Here is an 8878-nt window from a genome sequence, read left to right as displayed (position 1 = left end):
ACAAAGTATCAAATCGCACACACAACTTTCGGGTGGTTTTCACACCTCGAATGCGCAGCAATACGACACCGCAAAGGAGCATCGAATGGATTCTGCAGAAAAAGAAACAACACATCAATCCACCATACAATAATGCATTCAAATATCTCATGGTAACTACGGACAAGAAAGATGAGTGACTTATAGGGCTGCCGCGTCTATACAATCAGTCGATCAATGCATTGAGACCATGCTGCAAAGAAAACAAAAGGCTAACTGTTAGAAACATGATTGTCAGTACAAAGAATATTTCAAAAAAACAAACAAGCAAAACAAAAGAGAAACTTACAAAGTCCTCCAAATATGTCCTGTGGCCGCCACTCCCAAGATGATGGACCACTCCGGCCTCGAGTCGTGCCCTCGCCACCTCCCGCTGCTGACTCCAACGTCTTGGCGAATCTGTAGCCTCCTCCCTCAGTCGGCGCCAATCGTCTGCATCTAACCACTTGGGCTTTGCAGCCCCACTCTTGATTGCCTTGCGTGCGTCGGATAGTCTATGTGACATGTATGCACGCATGCAATCCATCATCCAGCCCATAGAGAATCTATCTACTGCAGCTGGCACCGGAAACTCCTCGTGCAAGGATGCTACTATGTAGTCCTTGCTCCCCTCCGGTATATTCTTCCAATGATCCAGGACGTTGTGCCGAAAAACTTGTTGGCACAACTCTCTCATGCGAGCCATCGCCCTCCTCCCCTCATCATTCATGATGATGGCTCCTGACCTACTATCAACCAGGTATCCATAACCCCTAGGAGTCTGCCTAAGATGGGTCCTCTCCCATCTCCGTCCACGCTCCTGGGCATATCCAGGAGACCCCTCTACATCCGGTGTACCAACGGGGATAACCTCTCTCAGAGTGGCACTCAAAGGGGTGCCACCAAAGGGGGTGCCACCAAAAGGGGTGCCACCTGCTGACGGCTGCACAAAAGCCGGAGTCATTGGAGTAGACGTCCCCACGGGTGTGACAAATCCTGGAGGTGACGCAGCTCTAGCTGAACGATGAGACGGAGACACCACATCCGTGTCTCCACAGCAGCATCCCCCTGATCCCGATGCAGTCCCTCCCTCTGGTCCAAGTCGTGAGCGTCGAGATCGTCTGCTCAAAGCTGAAGCATCTGATCGCGCTGAAGCAGATCTAGCAGAGCGCCCTGACGAAGAACGAGACAGCTCCTGGTCTGCCATCTCTCTGAATCTCGCGAGTTGGTCTGGAGACATGCGTGCCATCATGTCTTGAAACTCCTCGTCGCTCATCCCTCGACTCATCCTGAAAATGTCACCTGTACAGATAAAAAATGGTGTTAGAATAATCAATTTAAACAAAGCACAGTAATATAAATCATTTATGAAAAATCCCTCTTAAAATGCATATCTTATGTACCTTTATGGAAGATCTAAACAACGAATTGAGTAATACAATTCTCCAAGAATGAAGTATCCTATGGTCCCATGTTAATCTCCTGACACAACTCTGCATACACTGGAAGGTCGATAGACATGTCATCACAAAAGAATGAGTCTGCTTCATTCTCAAAAAATTCTTGGACTCCTGTATTTCCATCATTGTTAGCCGATGCGGGCTCCAAGCTTGCGGCGGCCTCCACCCCTTGTAATATCGACCCCTCTATTTGCATATTATCTTCATCTAAGCCCGGAATATCGCTTTGATCATATACTCTCGCACTTCGAGGAGTTGAAGGTATAACATACCACCATCGAGGTTGTCGGGGGTTTGGATAGAAGATTACCTGTTCACAAACACGTACAAAGCGAGTTCAAACCATTGTGACATAAACCATGTCGTATTACAATTAGCAAGCAAATGACTCTATGCACCTGTTCACAATGGGCCGGCAACACAAAGGTGTCGCGCAAATCCGTCCATTTTTTTTCGGAATCTATTTCGAGAAATCCAGATGGACCTCGTCGAACTGTTGCTCCAGCTCCTCCAAGTACCAGTTTGAACCACTGCACATCGAATAGTATCATGGAGAAGCTACGGTAATCCACCGTAATAATACTTTGCAAGTTCCCAAAATACTCCATCTCATCCACAACCGTGTTCGGATCCGTTGCTTGTCGCCGGCTCTCTTGTTCAAACCTTGCCATGACACCACAGTCCATTATGGAGCGCATTTTGTCAATACGCTCCATGCGAAAATGCCGTCCGCGCGACCACGCTGCACTATATATTTTGTACTGTACATTGAAACACTCAAATTAGATGTTGCATATAAAATTTAGATACGACATATTCTAAACCCCTCAATGCGGACCTGAGAGAACGCATCATACCCATCGGAGTGCGGATAGACTTGATTACGTGCTTCACAATGTGCTCTTCTTTGGTGGACAAAACCCAAGGAGCGCCAGAAAGCTGCACTCCCCCTTCAGCACTCGACTGCGGCCAAAGCGCCTCCATCTTACCTACCTCCTTCAAATCCATTCATGACCCTATAGTGTCTCTCTTTCCTGTGATGTGGTTCCATAGCAAGCTGCCCACATTCTTGAAAATATGCATGGGATCCAACAAGTGGTTGACCTGTAAGTGGGTCCAATATGGCAACTCGTAGAAAACTGAGAACCGTCACATTCCATTTGGATGTGATTCCGGGTTTACCATTTTCAGCTCGTACTAGCTTGCAGCATTCATACGTGTTGAAGGTCGTCCAAGAAAACCTTCCCTGAGTTCATGATCCTCCGGCAAGAAAGCGGTGTGTCCTTGATATACCATCTTCTTCATGGTTCGTGACCTTCGGGAGTCTAACTGTGGCCCACACAATGGACATGCATGATAACTTGAGGTAACCATACTTGTAAGGCGAGCCACGACCTAGTGAATACTTACTTGATTGAATGAAATAAAATATAGATATTACCAGAGAGAACGGAGGTCTGCTCACCTGAGCACTCTCCCAATCCCGAAAAGTCATGCATCGTCCACATGAGAATGGCTCGAATGTTGGCTGACTGCCGACCATCGCGCCTGCTTATATCTTGCACAGTGACCCCCTCCTCCCACAAAATCTTAAGCTCATCGACTAATGGACGAAGATACACGTCCATATTTTTTACTTTGTAGCGGCCCGGGACGAGCAAGCTAAGGATGAGATGTCCTTTCTTCGTAGAAAGCCATGGAGAGATGTTGTAGTTGACAAGCACTATAGGCCACACATTGTAAGAAGTCGAGCGCAGATCGAATGGGTTCACACCATCCATGGCGAGATCGAGCCGAAGATTCCTTGGCTCTCGCGCAAAGCCTGGGAAGGTAGAGTCAATGTGGCTCCATGCGTGCGAATCCGCTGGTATTCGTTGAACTCCATCCGTGGACCTATTCTGCACATGCCACGTTGTCAAGCTTGCCATGCCAGACGTGCGAAACATGTGGTTTATGCGGGGGATGAGCAGAAAGTGTCTGAGAACTTTTTGAGGGATGGTTTGCCCTTGCAAGTCCAGTCGATACCTGTGAGCACCACACTTTGGGCATGTCTCCATAGTCTCGTATTCATCTCGAAACAGTATGCAGTCGTTGATACATGCATGGATGTTATTGTAGTCCATGCCAAGCTTCCGTAAAACATGTCGTGCATCATCACGAGACTCAGGCATGGTATTTGCAGGTGGTAATATATGATATTTCAATAACTTGAAAAAAATCATAAAACACCTTGAAAAAGCACAAATGTTTGCAATAATACTGTTTTAAAAAATAATCAATGAAGCCTATGTGCAAGGTACCTGAATAACTCGGTCACACTCGTATCGCTCCAACCGTATTTTGCTTGCACACTTAAGACTGCAAGCAATATCTTCAACCGAGATACTCGGCACCCATCATATAATGGTACGGATGCTTCCTCTCTAAGCGGGTCAGATGTCTCAACATCCATGGGAATCAATGCATTGATCATTGCCTCTATCTCAGGCTCCAAGATTATAGATAGGTCGGGAAGGTTCTCTGTCTCCTCTGGCATTGACGGTATAGATGGGCCTTGCGAGTGGTGGATTGGCTCCTGCAATCCATCCATCACACGTCCACGAACTCTTCTAATTGGCCGCAAAGGGTGCACTTCCCCTTGGGTCGAGACATCACCCCCTGGATAGAAAATTTGCCAACAAGACCCAATCTTATTGTGTATGGTTTTCAATTAGCTTGCGAGTACAATGCATGATTAATATTAACTTCAAATTACCGTTTGCTGAAAATCCGCAATCGCCTGATCAATGATCTCAGACTGAAACTCGCCAAATCGTCGTACGTGTTCTATAGACTATCGGCGTTTTCGTCTAATTGCCAACTTGCATTGAGAGCAAGGACATGGGACACACTGATTAAGATACGTCTCGCGATCTTGAACAATAAGACCTTCTTCATTTTCCATCTTATCTACATTACAGCAAATGAGGCTTAAATGGATAGCTTTATGGAGATGTACATCAAGTTGCAAGTTGATCATAAATCTTGCATTGTACATAGTAGTTGAGAGATTTATTGATGTTATATTTCGGCCTTGTATCATGCTCAAGGATTTGTTTGTCCCGGTAGATAATTATTCGTTATTGTAAAAAACTGCACTAGAGGGCTTTGAGTATAAGTAATCCATTTATGAGCATCATTGAGGATCTCTTAGTCTAATAATAAATCAGTCTCAACAAAAAGCATCTTAGAAATGTAGTTTTTTTGTCCTAGGATCGCTTATTAAAATTAATGCCATCTATGAAATTTATCAACTATAGTAATAAAATTTATTTCAATCAATTCTACTCATAGTCATAAGACCTGAGAGAAAATATCCTATACTCAATTTAAGGGATTCTTCTTCTATAACAATACTTTTGGGTTCATTTTGATGAAGTACCGTAATGACCATTAGCTAGGGTATCATTTTCTTTTAGTCCTTCCGTTGACTAGTTGGCATGATTTCTAATTTGTTATGCCTATAAAGTTAATACAAAAACAATGAATTATGCATATCACAATTAGATCCCCTACTTGGACATTATGAAGGACATGACCAATTTTAAGCCATCTTAAAGAATCACCAATGTACGTGGCCCATGGCAAAGCACATTGCATACCATTATCGATAAGTCTATTATCGTGCATCTTAGATCTCCTAATTAGACTTTATAAACAGTATGACTAATTTTTAGTCCCCTTAAGGAGTCGATGTAATGGTACCCATAAAAAAAGTAAAGTGGATACCATTACCATAATCATGGATATGCTATCATTCCAATATATGTTATCTTTCTCTTTCTCTCCCTCTCCCTCCCCCTCCCTCTCTTTCTCTTTCTCTCCTATTTCCTCTCCCTCTCACAATATATCTTAACACTCTCCAAAAGCAAAAGGGAGAGGAAGAGAGAGAATGCACTCTCCCTCCCTCTCCCTCTCCCTCTCCCTCTCCCTCTCTTTCTCTTTCTCTCCCTCTCTCATTTCCTTCCCCTCCCTCTTCCTCTCTTTCTCTCCCTCTCCCTCTCTTTCTCTCTTTCTCTCTCATTTCCTCTCCTAAACAAGCAAAAAAGAAAGTGATTCAAACATTAAACAAGCAAGAGGAAGAGTGTGAGAGAGAATGCACTCTCCCTCCCTCTCCCTCTCCCTCTCTTTCTCTTTCTCTCCCTCTCTCATTTCCTTCCCCTCCCTCTCCCTCTCCCTCTCTTTCTCTCTTTCTCTCTCATTTCCTAAACAAGCAAAAAATAAAGTGATTTAAACATTAAACAAGCAAAAAGGAGAGGGAGAGAGACAATGCACTCTCCCTCCCTCTCCCTCTCTTTCTCTTTCTCTTTCTCTTTCTCTCCCTCTCTCATTTCCTTCCCCTCCCTCTCCCTCTCCCTCTCTTTCTCTCTCATCTCCTCTCCTAAACAAGCAAAAAATAAAGTGATTTAAACATTAAACAAGCAAAAGGGAGAGGGAGAGAGAGAATGCACTCTCCCTCCCTCTCCCTCTCTTTCTCTTTCTCTCCCTCTCTCGTTTCCTCCCCCTCCCCCTCCCTCTCCCTCTCTTTCTCTTTCTCTTTCTGTTTCTCTTTCTCTCCCTCTCTCTCCCTCTCCCTCTCCCTCTCTTTCTCTCTTACTCTCTCATTTCCTCTCCTAAACAAGCAAAAAAGAATGTGATTTAAACATTAAACAATCAAAAGGGAGAGGGAGAGAGAGAATGCACTCTCCCTCTCCCTCCCTCTCCCTCTCTTTCTCTTTCTCTCCCTCTCTCATTTTCTCCCCCTCCCTCTCCCTCTCTTTCTCTCTCATTTCCTCTCCTAAACAAGCAAAAGAGAAAGTGATTTAAACCTTAAACAAGCAAAAGAAAGAGAGAGGGAGACTCACCGATGAGATATGGTGAGCGTGGGGTGGCTCCTCTTTGCGATGAAGGCTCCTCCTCTCCTTCGTGAACAACGGCGGCGGCGGCGGCGGCAAGTCTTTTTCCTCTCCTTCTCTCACGACGGTCGCTCTCTCCCTCGCTCTCGCTCTCAAAACTCACAAGCCGCAAATGCAAAATGAAAACCGCGCTCGGTTTCGGCCGCTTTTTTTCCCTGTGGAGCGTCGCTATTTGTGTTGCATTTGCGTTAGCAATGCCAATAGCGACGCCACTATCCGCCGTCGCTAATCGGCGTCGCTACTAGCTCAAATCCTTGTAGTGGTTGATAACGACTTTTTAATGAATCATTACGAAGAAGATTTGTCTAAAATTTCGACATGCAATTTAATCTTTCCGTGCATAATCAAAGGTGTACTACAATAATTTCAACTTTGTAATGATAGTCATTAGTTAGCCCGTCAGCTTGTTGAACAGAGGATGATATGCTGGACAAGCTCTTGCAACAATTTTCCAATTTCTATTCCATGAGAGCAACATCAGTACCGAGTTAGAAGGATATATGGAGTTCGGTCATCGACAAGTACAAGAAGAGTATCCTCCACCATGCAGCCCGATATGGCCAGACCTCCTGCAATATCAGTTGATTGCTCGACTATTGGGCTAGCTGCAGTGATCTTTTAGATTGATTATGAATAACAGGTTCATAATCCTCTTCTTCACCATCCATATCATGTTTATGAGGATTTTTTTCAACAGGAAATAGACATTCCAAAGAGCTAGAGGGTGTGGTTTAATTTTGGTAACATTGTGATTATTGAAGACTAAGAGAGACGCCAATTTCTAGTTATATGCAGAGGATAAGCTAGTGAGTGATTGTGCTAGGGGGGCTATTGTATGCCATTTACTTTACATGGATGTTGTTCTTTTATAGAGGGATAATAATTGAAATTTTAGGCATGTGGTTGTTGCTTGAGTTTTTGATACATTGATTTTGGTATATGTTTGCAGATTGTGAGGTTTTCTTCCTTATAGTGGTTTCATATGGGACGTAACTAGTCTTTCAACGCATAAGAAAACCATAAGAAAAAGACTTCAATTGAGTACTCAACCTACTAGTTTTCAAGGGGGCTCAAATGATCAAGGAGCATTTGTTAGGTGCTCAGTAGATGGGAGCATCAGACTGTGGTGTCTTGATTTGAAACATGTGGTGTCATGGAATGTATTGATTGCAAGATATGCTACAGTTGGGGATAGCTATTGTGCTCTCGAGCTTGTCAATGAAATGCAGCAAGAGGGTAGAAAACCTCTTCTTGTTTGCAAGCATTCTGAAAGCATGCACAAACCTAGGAGCTTTGGAACCAGGCAGGTGGATACATGACCAGATTATCAGAAGTGGATATGAATCAAATGTTCCAATTGGCAGTGCACTTGTTGAAATGTATGCAAAGTGTGTCCTTCTAGAAAAGGCACAATTGTTAATTAACCAACTAAAAAATCGAGATCTGCTATCATGGACTGCAATGATTTCAGGGTACATGGCAGGTAGTAAACATATCATTGCTCCTAAACTGTCCGTGAGAATGCTTCAACAGGGTATAATGCCTGACAATTACCTATTCTCATCCATTTTAAAGGCATGTGGGAGCATTCAGAAAGGAGAATGGGGTAGAAAGATACACAATCAAGTTGTCAAAATTGGACTAGATCAATATGTCATCATTGGAATTTCCATTATTGACATGTATGTGAGCTTTGGTAGTTTGGAAAGCTCATCCCAAGTCTTTGAGAGTTTCCAGAATAACAATGTCCTTTTTTGGAATGCATTAATCAAAGGTTATGTGAAGCTAGGTTCTTTGCTCTACTTTGGGACTATTCAAAATAATGCATCAGAGGGATATTGAAATAGACAAAGCTCTTTTTGTTTCACTTATAAAAGCATGTGGTCATCTTACTGACTTGCAGGTCACAAAATTGATAAATCTAGCATTCAGGTTTGGATGGGAGGCAGACCTTATGGTTTAGAATAGTGTTCTCACCATGTTTGTAAACTGTGGAGATTTGTTGCAGGCACGTGATGTGAACTAGCATTCAGGTTTGGATGGGAGGCAGACCTTATGGTTTGGAATAGTGTTCTCACCATGCTTGCAAATCATGGAGATTCTATGCTCAATAGGGACATAGAATCGTGGACTACTATTATTAAAGCTTACATTCAGCATGAGCAGTGCGTGCTTGCATTACAACTTTTTATCAAGATACAACAAGTAGGTATCATATGAGACACACTTTTATTTTTATCCTTATTAAAGGTTTGTGGTAGCATTGAAGGAGGTCGTCTTACACATGATCTGATTACTAAGTTTGGACAAGATTCGGATTTGGTTTTTGGGAGTGCTCTCATCAACATGCATATCAAATGTGGGACTTTCGAAGATGCACACAGTGTCTTTGTCAATTTGCAATGTCTAGATGTGGTAGCATGGGGCACCATGATAGCAGGCTATGCTGATTGTGGAGATGAACTG

The sequence above is a fragment of the Lygodium microphyllum genome, chromosome 28 (assembly GCF_053477565.2).
Source record: "Lygodium microphyllum isolate KBCC chromosome 28, Lygodium_microphyllum_v1.1.10, whole genome shotgun sequence".
Lineage (NCBI taxonomy): Eukaryota > Viridiplantae > Streptophyta > Polypodiopsida > Schizaeales > Lygodiaceae > Lygodium > Lygodium microphyllum.
This window is presented reverse-complemented; position numbering follows the sequence as displayed.